Consider the following 16,534-nt stretch of genomic DNA (forward strand, 5'->3'; position numbering starts at 1 on the left):
AAGGTAGGAAGGTATTTCAAATGTACAACTGCAGTACTTAAATCTAAGTAAAGTAATTTCCCTGACATTTTTGTGTTACTTTACTTTTAATAGACCCATGTAAGAGGTTTTATACTTCCTGTGAGTATAATCCAATCAATCTTATTTTCATACTGTATATCCGTTGTGTAATTTGATAAATTGTGTTGTATGTCGTGCTCGCATCTCAGAGAAGACTCTGACTGCAACATGCGTCTTTGTAAAGAGAGAAACAGACAGAAAAAGTCTCTAACTCTGCCTGTCAGCTCGCTCTGCTCCGTTAAAACTGAATTTACCATACAGAATTGAATACGAGTGCACTCCAGATTTAGCTGCAGCCAGCTGACCGTGTGCTTCTCCCTATACCGCAGGTCTGTGTCCATGCATGCAGCAAACTGAAAGCACTGTCTGTCGGTGCTTCTACGTGAAAAGAGAAGGAAGACATTGCTGGTAGTATTGTCTTCAGAGTTGTTAAACACCTCAGCGCACTGAAGGAAGCCATCTGACTGTGTGAGGGGCAAGATCGTTGATGTCTGCAGGCAGAGTAGGAGCTCTCCTGTCTGACTGGTCCACCAATAGCAGAGAAGATGACCCCTTGAGACACAGCCCCTCCTCATTTGCATAGTGAGGCAGAAATGCATACAAAAATTTAAGACAGGCAGAAATAAATACCATGGGTGAAAATAAATAAGGTAAATAAATACAAAGGAAGAATAAAACAGACAAAAATATTAAAACACACACATAAATAAATACATTAAAAAATTAGTAATAAATAAAGTTGAATAAACAAATAAGATAATTATAACAAAGGTGAATAAGTAAAGGCACTAATTAAAATATATACATTTATGTCTCCTTGTATAATTTAATTACTACCTACATTTATTTATTTACTTAATTTTTTTGTGTATTTAATTGGATGCTTATTTATTTATTGAGCATTTATTTATTTCTGTATTTATTTCTGACTGTGTCAGGATCGGTCCTCCATAGCGGGGTGGGAGAGTTATCAAGCACGTAAAGTTTGGTTCAGATGTGAGCATGTACACTGAAGTTACAACAACTTCCTGTGTCATGGCGAAGACTTGATCTCTGACGCCACGCCACGGACACACCCATTGACGAAAACTCGCAAATAGCACAACTTTTCATCTTCAATGCCTTTAGAAGGCACAGCACAAATTTGAAGTCGGTCGGACTAAATCCCTAGGAGGAGTTCGTTAAAGTACGAAGTGTGTAAATCATCCAAAATTTGACGTAAAATTCAAAATGGCCGACTTCCTGTTGATTTTAGGGCATCGCTCCAAGAGGCTTTTTTGTGCGTCTGGACAAGATACACGTACCACAGAAAATTCGTGCACGTAGGTAAAACGTGCGGCGGGGGCTGCTTCGTTAAAAGTCACTTCCTGTTGCCAGTAGGTGGCGCTATGACTGTCTGTGAATGTGAGCATGTACATGTGTTCAGGGCGGGACTCTCATCCTACATGTACAGTTTGGTCCAGATGTGAGCATGTACACTGAAGTTACGACAACTTCCGTGTCATGGCGAAGAGCTGATCTTTGACGCCACGTCACGGACACGCCCATTGACGAAAACTTGCAAATAGCACAACTTTTCATCTTCAATGCCTTTAGAAGGCACAGCACAAATTTGAGGTCGGTCGGACTAAATCCCTAGGAGGAGTTCGTTAAAGTACGAAGTGTGTAAATCATCCAAAATTTGACGTAAAATTCAAAATGGCCGACTTCCTGTTGATTTTAGGGCATCGCTCCAAGAGGCTTTTTTGTGCGTCTGGACAAGATACACGTACCACAGAAAATTCGTGCACGTAGGTAAAACGTGCGGCGGGGGCTGCTTCGTTAAAAGTCACTTCCTGTTGCCAGCAGGTGGCGCTATGACTGTCTGTGAATGTCAGCATGTACATGTGTTCAGGGCGGGACTCTCATCCTACATGTACAGTTTGGTCCAGATGTGAGCATGTACACTGAAGTTACGACAACTTCCGTGTCATGGCGAAGAGCTGATCTTTGACGCCACGCCACGGACACGCCCATTGACGAAAACTTGCAAATAGCACAACTTTTCATCTTCAATGCCTTTAGAAGGCACAGCACAAATTTGAGGTCGGTCGGACTAAATCCCTAGGAGGAGTTCGTTAAAGTACGAAGTGTGTAAATCATCCAAAATTTGACGTAAAATTCAAAATGGCCGACTTCCTGTTGATTTTAGGCTATGGCTCCAAGAGGCTTTTTTGTGTGTCTGGACATGATACACGTACCACAGAAAATTCGTGCACGTAGGTGAAACGTGCGGCGGGGGCTGCTTCGTTAAATGTCACTTTCTGTTGCCAGCAGGTGGCGCTATGACTGTGGGTGAATGTCGGCATGTACATGTGTTCAGGGCGGGACTCTCATCCTACATGTACAGTTTGGTCCAGATGTGAGCATGTACACTGAAGTTACAACAACTTCCTGTTTCATTGCGAATCATCGACGCCACGGACACGCCCATTGACGAAAACTCGCAAATAGCACAACTTTTCATCGTCAATGCCTTTAGAAGGCACAGCAGAAATTTGACGTCGATCCGACTAAATCCCTAGGAGGAGTTCGTTAAAGTACGAAGTGTGTAAATCATCCAAAAATGGCCATAAAATTCAAAATGGCCGACTTCCTGTTGACTTTAGGCTATGGGTTCTTGAGGCTTTTTTGTGCGTCTTGATACGATACATGTCCCCAGAAAATTTCGTACATGTAGGTTGAACGTGAACGAGGGGCTAATCATTTCCAATTTTCAAGGTGGCGCTAGCGAGTCATTTTGCCACGCCCATGTGCGAAACTTGTAGAATACGAAATTTTTCACCGGTTCTGACATGTTTGCAAATTTTGGTGAGTTTTCGAGTATGTTTAGGCCATGTCATTTGGGCCTACTTTGCAGAAAAAAAAAAAAAAAAAAAAAAAAAAATCCGAGCAGATTCAATAGGGACCTCGCACGGTCGTGCTCGGGCCCTAAAAAGGATTGGATTGGTTGGTACACAGCAAGTTAAATAATGTAGAGTTATAAGGATAATTGCAAAAGAGATCATGGTTTTATTTTATATATAACTCAGCAGTAAGTCATGTTAATTATAGGCTGAAGTCTGTTTTCCATATATAAACAAGGATATTGGACACATGCAAACACATAATGCATCAGCAACAACAAGCTTCTATTATTTCCTATAATCATGTGAATGTCAGGCCTGGTTATGTTATAAACTGCAAACACTTATTTGGCCACAACTGTGATTATTCCGTTAAAAGAAACGTTAAAGTATCACAAAGACATACCTTTGTTATTACCACAGACAGAAAGTGATGTTTGTTTGCACGTTATGTCTGTTTGACCCAGATGCAGCTGTCGTAAAGAGACTCAGTGATGCAGCTTTAACATGCTGCACGGCAATCAGAATTCGGTGGACGACCACTTTTCGGCACAACACATGCGTGCTCTGTCCAGTCTTTCTGGACGCGTAAAATCAGATTTCAGGTCTGTTTACCTCCTACGACCTTATACAGTCTATGTTTAACACACAGCTATGATTAACACACAGTTAAAAACAGGGACATTTACGGGGACAGCTCCAGAGGGGGACAGGCCACCAAAACAGGGGACTGTCCCCACAAAACAGGGACGTCTGGTCACCCTAATGTAACTTTCCTGTCAGCAGATTAAAAATTGTGCCAGATATAGAAATAGAAATGGAACTTATTTGTGTGGAAAGAATCATGTAAACATAATTAAATCAGTGTATCATTGATTTTCAGCTAAGTAGCGTCAGAGAACATCCCATGATGCTTGATTTTCAATTGTAAAATGAAAACAACAATATGAAGTCTGTTTTAAAGACTATTTCAATACGCTGATTCATTACAGTTCTTTTCATTGATATCTTATCCTCTTTGTGGAAGTTTCGACATCCCTGAAGGCTTTTTCCTTTAAACACCAACCTCCCCCATTCCTTTCTATTTCTGTCCACAGATATTTGCCCTCTCCACGGTGACAGGAAAGTCTGTTCTTGCTACCACAACATGTAACATATTTGAAAGAGCAGTCACCTAAAGCAGAAACAGTGACCAGCCTGTGTTTTATTTGACTGAATATAACTTGGGGGTATGGTGAGGTTAGAGATGTATGATAGGTTAAGAAAGGAAGAGTGAATGTGAACAAATGTTGTGGGTGTGTGCGGGGTTGAGATTATGGAGGAATGTCGGCGGTCCAGGCCAGTCTCCATTGCTGATCTTGAGAGGATTTTCCGCACAATTTTTAGCCTCAGATAACTCGAACAGAGACTCTGTGACCAACACGCAACTACACATACCTTGTCTTTTTGTTCTATTTGAAGCAGTATCCAACAGGTACCATAAACTGCACGTGTTTGAAATGATCCAAAGTTAATTGAATAGCCTTTGTCATTGATCTCAATCACTTATTGTTTTATAAAACTGTTCTTTTTAAATATAGCTTATATCAACTGAGACCTATACACTAAGAATACTACATTCAAAACATAAGTAATTAAGATCATACTTAAATACAGAGTAAGGTTGCTATTAAAAATATTTCAATTAACAGAGACATATAAACCCCAATAAGAATAACTAAATTTGACCAATTAAAACAACATTCACCCTCAAAAGATCACACCTTTAGTTAAACCTGAACAAAAATAACACTAGGCTGAAAATATTTTAATATGTTGGCAATCAGATGGCAAGCACATAAAATATCTTTAAAGTTTGATGAGGCTGATGTTTTTCTTGAGTTCATTATAGTTTGGACAAACATTTCCACACCTGTTACATTCATGAGCAGACATTAATGAAACAAGAGGGGCAGCTTTCGAGCCATCTACATGTGGAGGAAGTATTACTTTACTAAGTAAATGTAGCAATATCACAATTTTCAAATAATCCAAAAGATGTATAATTAGCTAAATGTACACACTGTACCTGTCAGTGTTAGGTATATTATATACTATTATGGATGTCGTATTATTATTACTATTGCATTCACATATAAGCAGAATTTTAATTCTACTCACTGTGAAGCTAATTTGAACTATTTAAAACATGTTGTTTGATCATTTATTCTAAACAATGGCACGTATGTAAAGAAGCAAAGTGTGCTCAAAATATCAAAAGTAAAAGCATTCATTAAGCAGAATGAGCCAATTCAGAGGCTGATATTTATCATATATAAGACATATATTTGATGCATTAATTTGTGAGTGGCATTTTATTGTTGAAAAGGTGGAGTTGATTTTAGAGTACAGTGCTTGCCATTTAACTTAAACTTTCAATGCATGACATGTACAGTATTGTTTTACATAAGGCATATCCAAAAATCTTTTTTTCCCGCTGCATAGTTGAAGTCATCTTCCAGATGTCTATATGACTCAATCATCAAAGCTGTATATGGTATAAAGATAAGTCACAAAATACTGTCAGGTTTCTAGCAGTTTCCATGTGAACACAATGTATCCATAGGATCCATGGATTATCTGCTGTCACGTGGTACAATGCTCCAGCTGTACATCTCACAACAGTAGTAAATATAGACTACAGATCAAGAGGTGAAGGGATGTGATGAATCCAAAGCTCCACTGGATCCACTGGGCTGCAACCTTAAGCTTAGTTCACTCTCCTTTTTTTACAGTCAGGTTGACTCACCTCAGGCTAACATAAAGCTTGGTGGTCTCATTGGTATTCAGAAACTAGAGATTTGAACTACTGCTATTCTGAAAGTAGGATTGATTTTTGGTGCTAGCAAACATATACACACATTTTTTCTTTACCAGTTTCTAGGGATAAGACTTGTTATCACTCCCACTTCCAGTTGTTACATAATTTCCTTCACTGGAGATATTTTATTATTTGTTATTTCCCATGTCATAATTTCTGCCCTGATTTTTCTGTAATCCATTTTTCCCTTTATTGCTCAGCCAAGGCTTTAAATTTTACCCTGACAAAGATCACACTAGGAAGTCTGATGGAACAGAGGACACCTTTCTTTGTGAGTGGGTTTTAATGTGTTTCAGTGCCTTCCTCCACTGTTAATAATACACTCATGATGTCAAACATTATTTATATATTTCAAAGGAAAACACTGCTGCAGGGCATGGTTATATTTTCAGAAAAATCCCATCAGCAAGGCCGTGACCCTTCCCTTAATCCACTGTTTTCAGCCACTCGCAGCCTGAACGCCAGAGAGCAAAACCATGCCGCTGCTCCCCCTCCCCTCCCCTCTCTAAATACAATACTCTTGTTTTTGCTAAATGCTCAAATGACAGTGTGAGCCCACGGGGTGCATGCAGTAAACCCTGTGAAAGTGATTTAATTGCTCTGTCAGGTCAGTGGAAGCTCACAGGCTACCTGTTAGTGCAATACACCTGCCCACAGCCAAATCACTGGCAGTCAGTCCTCTATGAAATGAAACGGGGGCACCGGGGTCCGTGTAAATTGGCCCTGACAGAGGGAAGAATCATCCGGGAAAAGAGCCAGGCTGCAGTTTACTGGCAGCCAGCATTTGACACTGTGTTATATCCCTCCAGATTTACTTCCTCTCTCTTCTTTTTGCCTCTTTAGTATTATTGCTCCTGGTCCTATAAAGCAGTGCCTCACTTTAAAGCTGAGGGTGGACTGTTTGTATCATTAGCATTGCTCTTTTTCTCCCTGCAAGGTCATGTCCTACAATTTAGACGGTCAAGGATGCAGTGAACTTTTTCTTAATATGAGGCTTTGACTTGAAATAAAGAAAACCTCTATTTCCCTCCAGATGCCCATGCTTTATTAAGACATACATATTCTGAATTTTAAATTTGAATACATCATCATATATTGTAACTATATGCCCTAGGTGTTCTACACATTGTTTCTCTAAAAATATATTGATTAAAGATAAAATTTTTCAGAGGTGTACAGTATGTTTAACTCATATATCATGTTTACAACTGAAAACAGGATGCTTTATCTGGTTTGTGATGAAATGCTGCTCTCTTGTGGTGAGTCAGTGTCTGCCATTGATCCAGTGCAACATCCCAGGTAGATAAGGAAGCAGCAAGAGTGTTGTGGTATTAAATTACATAATTTATATTATTAATCCATCATATATCAAGAAACATTTGTCTTAAACATTGTATGGACATTTTCTGCTGCAGGTATGAACTTTTTGTTTTTTAAATATCCATCTACTCTACAGGTTCTTTCCACCACATTGTACTAGACAAGGTGATTCTTCTTTCCTGAAATCTACAATTGTTTCAACGTGACTCAGCCTAGAGGAGACAATCTTTTCTTTCCAACCTGTCAGTATATCCTGCCTCCCACTTCTCACCAGCATTGGCTGTGGGACCTCTGGGCTTCATGTTAGCTTTGCAGCAGCAACTGTAACTACAGTATGCTAACCCGCAACTTAGCTAACGTTAGTTACATTACTTGCTGTGTTGCTGTTTGCTCTATATCATGATATTTGTCATGGTGTAGGACTACTCCAGAATCACTTACTCCACCTTTACACTTTGATAAGGGAAGGTACAGCAGCTTAAGCAGTTTAAACAGTGAATCCTGAAATGCCTCAAACATATCAGCGATAAACATCATAAGCAAATACATGAAATTAAGAGCATAAACCGTAGAATAAATAGACCATTTATAAAACTATTTAAGAGCATGAGGAAAAAAGGTAAGCTCATATGTTTCTGCTTGTGGGCTCTAAAAATTCCTTGCGCCAGTGAAGCGAGGAAGTGGGTAAAACCGTGAAGGCAGTGTGTTTGTGAGGGTGCAATGTCCTCATCGTGCCATTCACTCAGTTATTAACTTAGTTTGAGGGGAATTACCAGTTGTGACACAGCGTTACCAGGGGAAGCCTGCGTTAAAAAAAGTTAAACAAACATGGGAGGAGCATCTGCAAGAAAGAAGAAGTTTACATGTAAGTGTATGATGCTGTTTTGATGAAAAAGCATAATTTGATTTGAAAATGACCTCTTGTCCACAGGTTATTTTCATATAATCACTTCATTCAGCAAGAACCTTCACCAGAATGTAAAAACTGTAAAGTAAAAAGTCCCAAAACCCCAATTAGGGGTCCTGTTATACTGTTTTGTACCCATACAACCTCTCACACTCTCCAGGTGACATCAAGTAAGTTTGTGAGGTTTCAGGCTTAAGGCTTTAGGGTGGTCATTGGGATGGGGCTAATGAATGTGTTTGGAAGTTGGAATGTTCCTGGAGGGTGGGACTGAGTAGCAAACTGTCACAGTACCGTCTCCAGGTCCCAGAAGAGGCCTCTTTTTTAGCTCACCCCAATCTGGGCTTAATACTCAAATATTGGATGCATGAAGGTCAGGCATACTTTATTGGGAGACCAGCTCTTTTGACAACACTGAGGAAATGGATCCATGGCAGTGTATTTGAGAGCATATACTTGTTGTGGGCATCCTATGACAAACCAGATGATATCTGAACTCCATGCAGTTTAAGGGTGGAGAATATCTGATTATGAGGACATTGGCATATTTCACAGGGATAACAAGGAGAAGCAGATGTGAATCCAGGCTGTTGATGTAAATGACTAAAGAGCAATGGGGACACTGTTTTAGAAAGCTGGGCTTTGCATTTTTGGGAACAGCTTTGACCAAAGCTTCTTTCCACTAGTTTGGAAAAATATTGTTTGGAGACATGTATGCGTGTTGTAACAACCTCCTCAGATTTAATATTATGGCATCATATTACACAGGCACCATTTATTCATGAAAAGCCCAAGAAGGAATGCAGTCAGGACTGACTGCAGAGTTTAGCTTTGACCAAGCCAGTGCTCAGGAAAGGTATAGCACCATTTGACGGCTTGTGAGTAACAACCTCCTCAGATGTAATAGTATGGTTTACTTGCTGCAAGGTGTTGCCCATCACCCTCCATCCCCTTAAGTGCTTTAACAGACTTGAACCACTGTTTGAACCACCTCATTTTTATGTATCGCTGCTTGGCACACATTTTTGTCAGTAGTTGATTGTATATTTCTGTAGGCAACTATGTTGCCGGAACAAATGTATGTCTCTCTTTTATCAGATATTTTATTAGCACAGTCAGCCAGGCAGTGTCATTGTACTCATACTCATACATAGTATGAGCCTTGTCCGGTGTTGAGGTACTGTATGTGTGGGCTGGTGATGGCTGCAGAGCGGAGGGAGGGTTCTCGTGACATCTGTCATGGTTTGGTTTTATTTTGTAACATTGTTCCTTGTGTATTTTCTGTGAGCTTCATATTTCATGTTTTAGTTTGTAGTTTAGTCTGCTCCTAGTGTGTGTTTTCATGTTTTACTCCCTGTGCTTGTCTCTGATTGTCTTAGCAGTTCCACCTCTGTGTAATTAGTTTCTCCCTCACCTGTATTTAAATGGTTGTCTGTCTTTCACTCCTTGCCAGTTCATTGTGGATTTAGTTAGTGTTGATGCATTGCTTTAGTGTTTCCAGTGTTTCTTGTGGCTTACACTCATGTTTATGGACATTCTTGTTACACCTGCACCTGTAACTTTTCACCATTGGTCGAATAAACCCCTTCAACTTACCTGCTCCATTACCAGCTGTAGCAAGTTGTAAGTTTTACAATGTGAGACAGACAACAAATGGTTTGCACTTCATTACATAATAGCCTTGCTGTAATAAAACAAATCATTAGAAAATTTAAATTAGAAAAATAAATTAAAATGTTAAAAAAAGATAAGACAAAAAGTGATCAAATATAATGTATCTTCAACTTGTTCAGTTACACACATGCGTCAGTAAAGGTATGGAAACAGAATGGACCTGACCTGCTGCAAAACCAAACTGTGGAAGCAAGCTCTCTATAATTTTTGGAAAATTGAAGAGCTTGAAGCTACTGGACAATAGATCTTGTTGCAAAACAACATCAACTCAGATTCTTGATCCAAGCTGTCTATGATGTTTCACAAAGTATGTCTAACTTGTTCTCTGTCCCTGGTGGAAGGTGGAGTCATGAGCTTGCCCCCTTTGCCTGAAGAAAGTCATACTACAGCATACTAGCTTCTTAGAACTCACCATCTCATCAGGAGGATCACTTTGAGGAAGCCAACAAGAGGATGAGGGCAAATTATACCAAGCTGGTAGAGCAATGCCGCAGCTACAGGTGGCGAACAAGGTGCGAGCCCATTAAGGCTGGATGTCGAGTGTTCGCAGCCTTGGCTGGGAGGCCTGGGCGAGGGTGTCTGATTGTTGAAAGACCTGAAACACTTGATGATCTCAGGTAGCATCACTAGATCACATTTTATTACCCAATTTATGCAGAAATCAAGGTAAGTTGATGTATGAATCATGATATGAGTTGCAAAATAGACGCACAGATATGGATCCAGATTTACAAATCACTCTGCATTTATTTGTAAATTGTGTTTTACATACACGAGTCATGAAACATTTTACAAGTCACCCCTTTATGGATTCATCCTCGGCATCAGCCAAACAGTGACCTGACATACACAACAGAGGTGAATTAACATTGAATGCTGGAAATAAATGACATCTTATTTAGAATAACGTTACAATCTGTAATGTTCCTATATTTTATTTGGATTGTTGGCTCCATGATACTGACTAGTTTGCCATTTGCAAAACACCCTATAAGGCAATGCCACAAAGCAACCAACACCAGACTTGTGGCGCGCAGCCAAGCTTTGTTTAGGTTAGCTAGTTTGCAGTCCATGCCTTGCATCACTCTTGGCTAGTAGAAAGCAATCATTAGTTTAAACAGGGTTAAACTCAGCCCCGGGGTATGGCAGGAATACACTCACAAAGAAAAGGAAGTGCAGGGATTGAATTAATCTTCCAACTACCCAGCCAGACCAGCTGGACCAATCGCCCTAGGAAGAGAGCTGTGATAAAAGCTTAACTAACGAAGCTTGGAAAGTGAGTGAGAGAGATGAGTCAATGGCCCATTTTCATTATGCATTCAGAGAGTATTTAGCTAGCAATAACATTAACAAGCTATGGTTAGCCAGCCATCCGACATTGAGCAAAAGGCGGGGTACACCCTGGACAGGTCGCTCACACATTCACACCTAAGGGCAATTTTAGAGACACCAATCAACCTAGTCTGCTTGTCTTTGGATGGTGGGAGGAAGCCGGAGTACCCAGAGAGAACCCACGCGGACACAGGGGGAACCCGCAAACTCCACACAGAAAGGCCGGGGCAACCGGGGTTTGAACTCACAACCTTCTTGCTGTGAGGGGACGGTGCTAACCACTGAACCACGGTGCCACCCCCAACAGCAAGTCAGACTGTTCTTATTGAGTTATCCACTCAAAACAGTATTTTGCTATGTTAGCTAACTAGCCATTTGTCCGCATTAGCAAACAAGCTAAAGTTAGCTAACATTAGCCAGCTAAAACCACAATATATTCACATGCTTCATAGTAATGTTATGTAGAGCAAAAGAGAAAACACTCGAGAGCGTGCATAAACGTAACATCCTTTGGATTTTCCCAGAAAAAAACATCCCAAGTCCTTTAGAAAACAGATATAGGCGGTTATAGGCAACCAAGAAAGTCGGGGAAAGGCTAATTGCTACGTTACTATTTTTTCTCACATTGACAATACAAAGTACTTAATACATGTAATTTGCTTCACATGCTTAGTTATGGTAACTTTAACATCAAGCCAACAGCTGACGTTAGAAGGTCTCATCCTACAAAAATGCGCTTTAATCGACTGCCATAAGTACATTAAGCATTGCCATACAGTATGTCACATCAACTCACATAACACATGTGTACCAGTGAGTTTCATAGCATGTGCTTGTTATCTTTCATAAACCAGTTAAGTCTTGTAACTCAGTCTGCTTCCAAACTCATATTCACGTGCTATTTTTGGTATTAAATTAATGAATTCCGTCTTTGCATGCTCTTGAGAACTTGTCATCACAGTATCTCTTCATCTCAATTACAGCTTAAGTTTCATGAACAAAGTGAAGCAACAGTGCCCCCTTGTGACAACACAACACACTCATGACAAAGATTTCAACTGAATTTGTTGCAAATGTCTATCTGTGCCGGTAATAAATTATATTGTTTCATTTTGAGACTAATGTTATTTTATTATAATTATCATTGCATGCTTGGGTTATGTTGGTAAGTTATAGGCCAGACCTATCCTGACCAATGATGATCAATACATGACAGGCTTGAACTGCTAGTATTGCAGTAGGTTTTGGAGATTCAAAATGAAATTATCTAATTTAAATCATACTTTCTGTGTTCGTCTTTGTGCTGTTCTCTGCTGCTGATTTTAGTTTTATCCTCTTCGCCTTTGGCAGCTATCCAGTGGTTTATGATTATGACCATTTGTTGGAACATATGAGGTAATATAATATGGGCTTAATATTCTCGACCCAGCGTAAATCTGCATGTCTTGTCTGATCATCCTGTAAAAATAACAAAGCTGCATGAACATCTGCACACACAAAATTCCATATCTTGATGAGCTTGGTTTGCATCCGATATGGATTCTTTAAATAAATGATTTTCAGCACTGTGTTAGTCATGAGACTGCTGATAGAAACTTAATGAAATAAGTATTTCCAAAGCGGACTATCTAAAATTAACTAACTAAATATTAATAAGTATGAGTCAGACAGTTTAGTTTATTCATGTTGTAGAAAAAATGAGCAAGATGAACTGTGATAAAACTAAAGTAAAATGAATATGTGTTTCTTCTTTCAGTCATTTGCTTTTCTGAAGAGCAGACATTTTGCATCAAACAGCAAAAACAACAACAGATCTGTCTGCCCTTCCTCTAACCTCAGTCATTAATTTAACAACTCTCTCCCGCAGCTAATTAGACACTAACCTCTGCTCCACTGTAAACCCATTTGAAACTGACTTTATTGCTGTTTGAACTCCTGTACCTGCATTACGTTTATCAGGTCATCTGTCCGCAATGTAAACATGAAAAGCAGGTTGCTTTTATTTTTAATGATTGCTGCAGGCGGAATGGCCTGTCTGAGCTGAAAACAGGTCAGGCCGACTTCTTTTAAAGATACATATTAAATATGTTTCATAATTTATGATTCCCACTGGAGTCACTATGGATTGTAAACACTGCATCCATAAATGTTATGTTTAATACAGTGAATGTAGGATTCACGTCATTGGTACATAGTCATCATCATCATCCACAGATTGAGGATTTACTTATATCCAGTTTTGGAAAATCTTTTCTCATTATTTTTAATATTTTTCTCTAAATCACTTTTTGGAAATAACTTTGAACTGCATTAACCTGTGTGAAAGTACAATACACAGTAAATTGAGTTTGACTGATAGATTGATTGATTGCTGAAGTATTCAAAATCAATCACATGTGAATGGTCCATCCCATGTCAAGGCGATAATCAATATTTTGTATTAAAAATGAGTGTTTGAATGTCAAAAGGGTCATTTATAATGAATCCATAGAGAATTATTACCTCTGAAGTTCCCCTCGGCTCCAAACAAACCGTTATTGCAGCCAAAAGTACATTTCTTTAACAACAAACACAAATCTTGATATGGATGTTTTAGATTAGTTTTTTCTTCCTTTTAAAAAAAAATTGTGACTAAGATACTAAGATAGTGACTGGGACATTTTACTGCAAGTATATATGATAAGTAATATACACGATACATCTGCAATAAGCTACTGTTATATCAGCCGATATATCAACCTGACCAAGTTATCAAACTAGCTCTATTAAGGACATATACACATTTAGTGTTTAATCCCCACTACCTGGTTTTATCTCAACTGACAAACCTCTGTCACCTGCAGCCCACATCACTTCACAGTGACTCCAACAATGTAAGACAGACAGCTGAATGTTGTCACATTCACATACTGAAAGCACGTCAGACCAATTAGCTAAACTGTTATTACATGACACAGTCTTCCCTGCATCATTTCTCACCTAACATAAGCCAAAGTGCGTAGATACTGAAGCTGTGAACACATGCTCACGCTGGCACAACCTTTACCGTGGTGTCAAAACACTGACAATGGCCACCTGGAAACTATACGGATACTAAACCAAAATAGAGGCAGTCTCTGCTTTATTCCTAATGTGAATGCTTGTGTGTTTTTACAGCCTTTCCACTGCAAGCTGTCTCTGCCTTTTGGGCATGCAGAAGCCTGCAGTCAGCGCCGCCAACAAGAACTAATGAATTAACATGAGGGTCGATCCAAGCTCAGCTGGCTTGGTCCAAAATAGTATACACTTAATTATGCTCCACTGTCCAATTATGAACCAGTAAATAGTTTGAGAAAATGAATTGTAAATTCATTCATTGAGATTCCATGATGAATAGGGACCAAATTTAAAAACTAAACCCAAGTTGATTAACTTTACATTGGTGTCTGTTGGGTCTGGCCTGACTGCAACAGTCCTCCACTAAGTTGAGACTAGGCTACAGTTACAGCCAACATACTGTAACTTTATTTGATTTAAGCCTCCTACTGGCAATATCTTCCAACTTAACATCAATACTGCAGATCTACCTCCAGACTTTTTATAGGATATGAATATATGAAGCATTCCCTTTACACTGACAATCTCTACAGATCAAACAGCTTGGGAAGTTACCCCATTTTGTTGCACTACTTGTGTGTCTACTAGGGACGGGGGGACATGCCCCCCCACTTTTTGAAATCACGTCTATTCTAACGTTGAGTCCACTTGAATAGTCTACAACACGTGGGTCACCAATGTACTGATTTTACATGAATTTGATGGCAAACTCCACCAAGCTTATGCAACGCCAGCTTACGCTATCAAGTGGACCCACTCTCCCACTGTGAGTGGCAGACACTTTGTGACCAGAGTGATAAAGTTTCTGGTAAAGTTTTGCCATAGAATTATTTTAAATGAATCATTGCCAACAACTTGTCTGTCTGTCATTAATTATTTCATGTATTTTACCATCTTAAAATGTAAAAGTTGAAGGTTAGGCGCACAATATTCTTATACACGCAAGTCAAATTAAATGGTGACTAAACAAAGTTGTTTTTTTTTTGTTTATTTTGAGTTACTGTGCGACAGAATAATCAAAATGTTCATGTGAATTACCATGTGGTGTTCAGCAGGGTTCTGGGTTAAGTAAGACAGCTTTTTCTGATGTATATTAACCACTTTTCTAGCAGACTGATGAAACTAAGCATGATGTGTTGCTTTTATATAGCTGGGATATGAAAAAAAGCATGTAGGAAAAAAATGGTATTCAAATCCTTACCCCCACTTTATTGTGCCCCCCCCCAACACTTTTCAATTTTACAGTTGATATGAGCCAATGTAGGTGGTTCTCCATCGCAGTGATTATACAGTACTGAAAAACACAGGCAGAGAGCAGAATTTAGGGAGTCCTTAACATTACCATGATATAATAAGGCAGGAAACCATAGCAACACTAGGCGGCAAAAACATTACATTACTCTTAACGCATTACTCTTAACGCACATTACCGTCCTGCTAGCAAAAAACTGGTGTTGTGTGGAATAAGCAAGCAAGAGCTCAGTGATGGATTAATTTTTAGGGACAAAAAGAAAAAAAAAGGGACACATCATAGGAGATTACTGTGTTTTCAATAGATTAGTCTTTATAAATGTAATAGTATATATATTATTTATATATAACATTAATATATATTTCAATATATATATATATATATATATTGAAACGCTGAGAATTTAATAAAAATGTAGCCTTTCCTGGCATGAAAGTGGCCTTGTGTGAACTTAAATGATCATTGGTTTATGGTCACAAATGCTGATTTACTCTTCCTGCTCATTCAGATGCCCAATGGGAATCAGAACCTGGAGATTCAGTGAGTCACCCAGAGAAAATCCAGCTCCCTTTCACTCACACTGTCAACGAAATCTGAAAAAATAAACAACATGTAGGAGCAGACGAGGGGGACAGAGAGAGGTGGGTGACTCATTCATGTTCTCCCCTTTTCACCACACAAATGGCACAGTGAACAAGGCATGTGACTGGCTGATGAGAGGTAATATCTTGATGACAATGCTCTAAGGACACACAGTGACAGGCCTCTTGCTTGCATCAGGTATTGGTGGGTGGCTGCGGACCAGATGATGTCAGAGGGAACAATGCCTGCACAGGCCGTATGGTACGTGGCGTTGGCTGGACCAGAAAGGTCATTAACGTTAGTCATCATTATTCATAGTTACAGCCCACACACAGAAATATCAGCCACTGAGTCATGTTAAGTTTCACGCTGGCTGCGAGTCAGCATGGAGCCTGGACGTATGTGTCCTGGAGATTTTATAGTTACTGTATGTACTAAAGGATGGAAGCACAACATGTTTTAGTTTTTTAGTCAATCAAAATTTTGAATTGGGGGCATTTTATAAATGGTGCATTTACATATATTAACCAAGTACATACACCGATCAGCCATAACATTATGACCACTGA

This window comes from Micropterus salmoides, unplaced genomic scaffold, assembly GCF_014851395.1.
Source record: "Micropterus salmoides isolate LMB-PRFRI ecotype aquatic unplaced genomic scaffold, ASM1485139v1 Ms_hic_scaffold_9, whole genome shotgun sequence".
Classification (NCBI taxonomy): domain Eukaryota; kingdom Metazoa; phylum Chordata; class Actinopteri; order Centrarchiformes; family Centrarchidae; genus Micropterus; species Micropterus salmoides.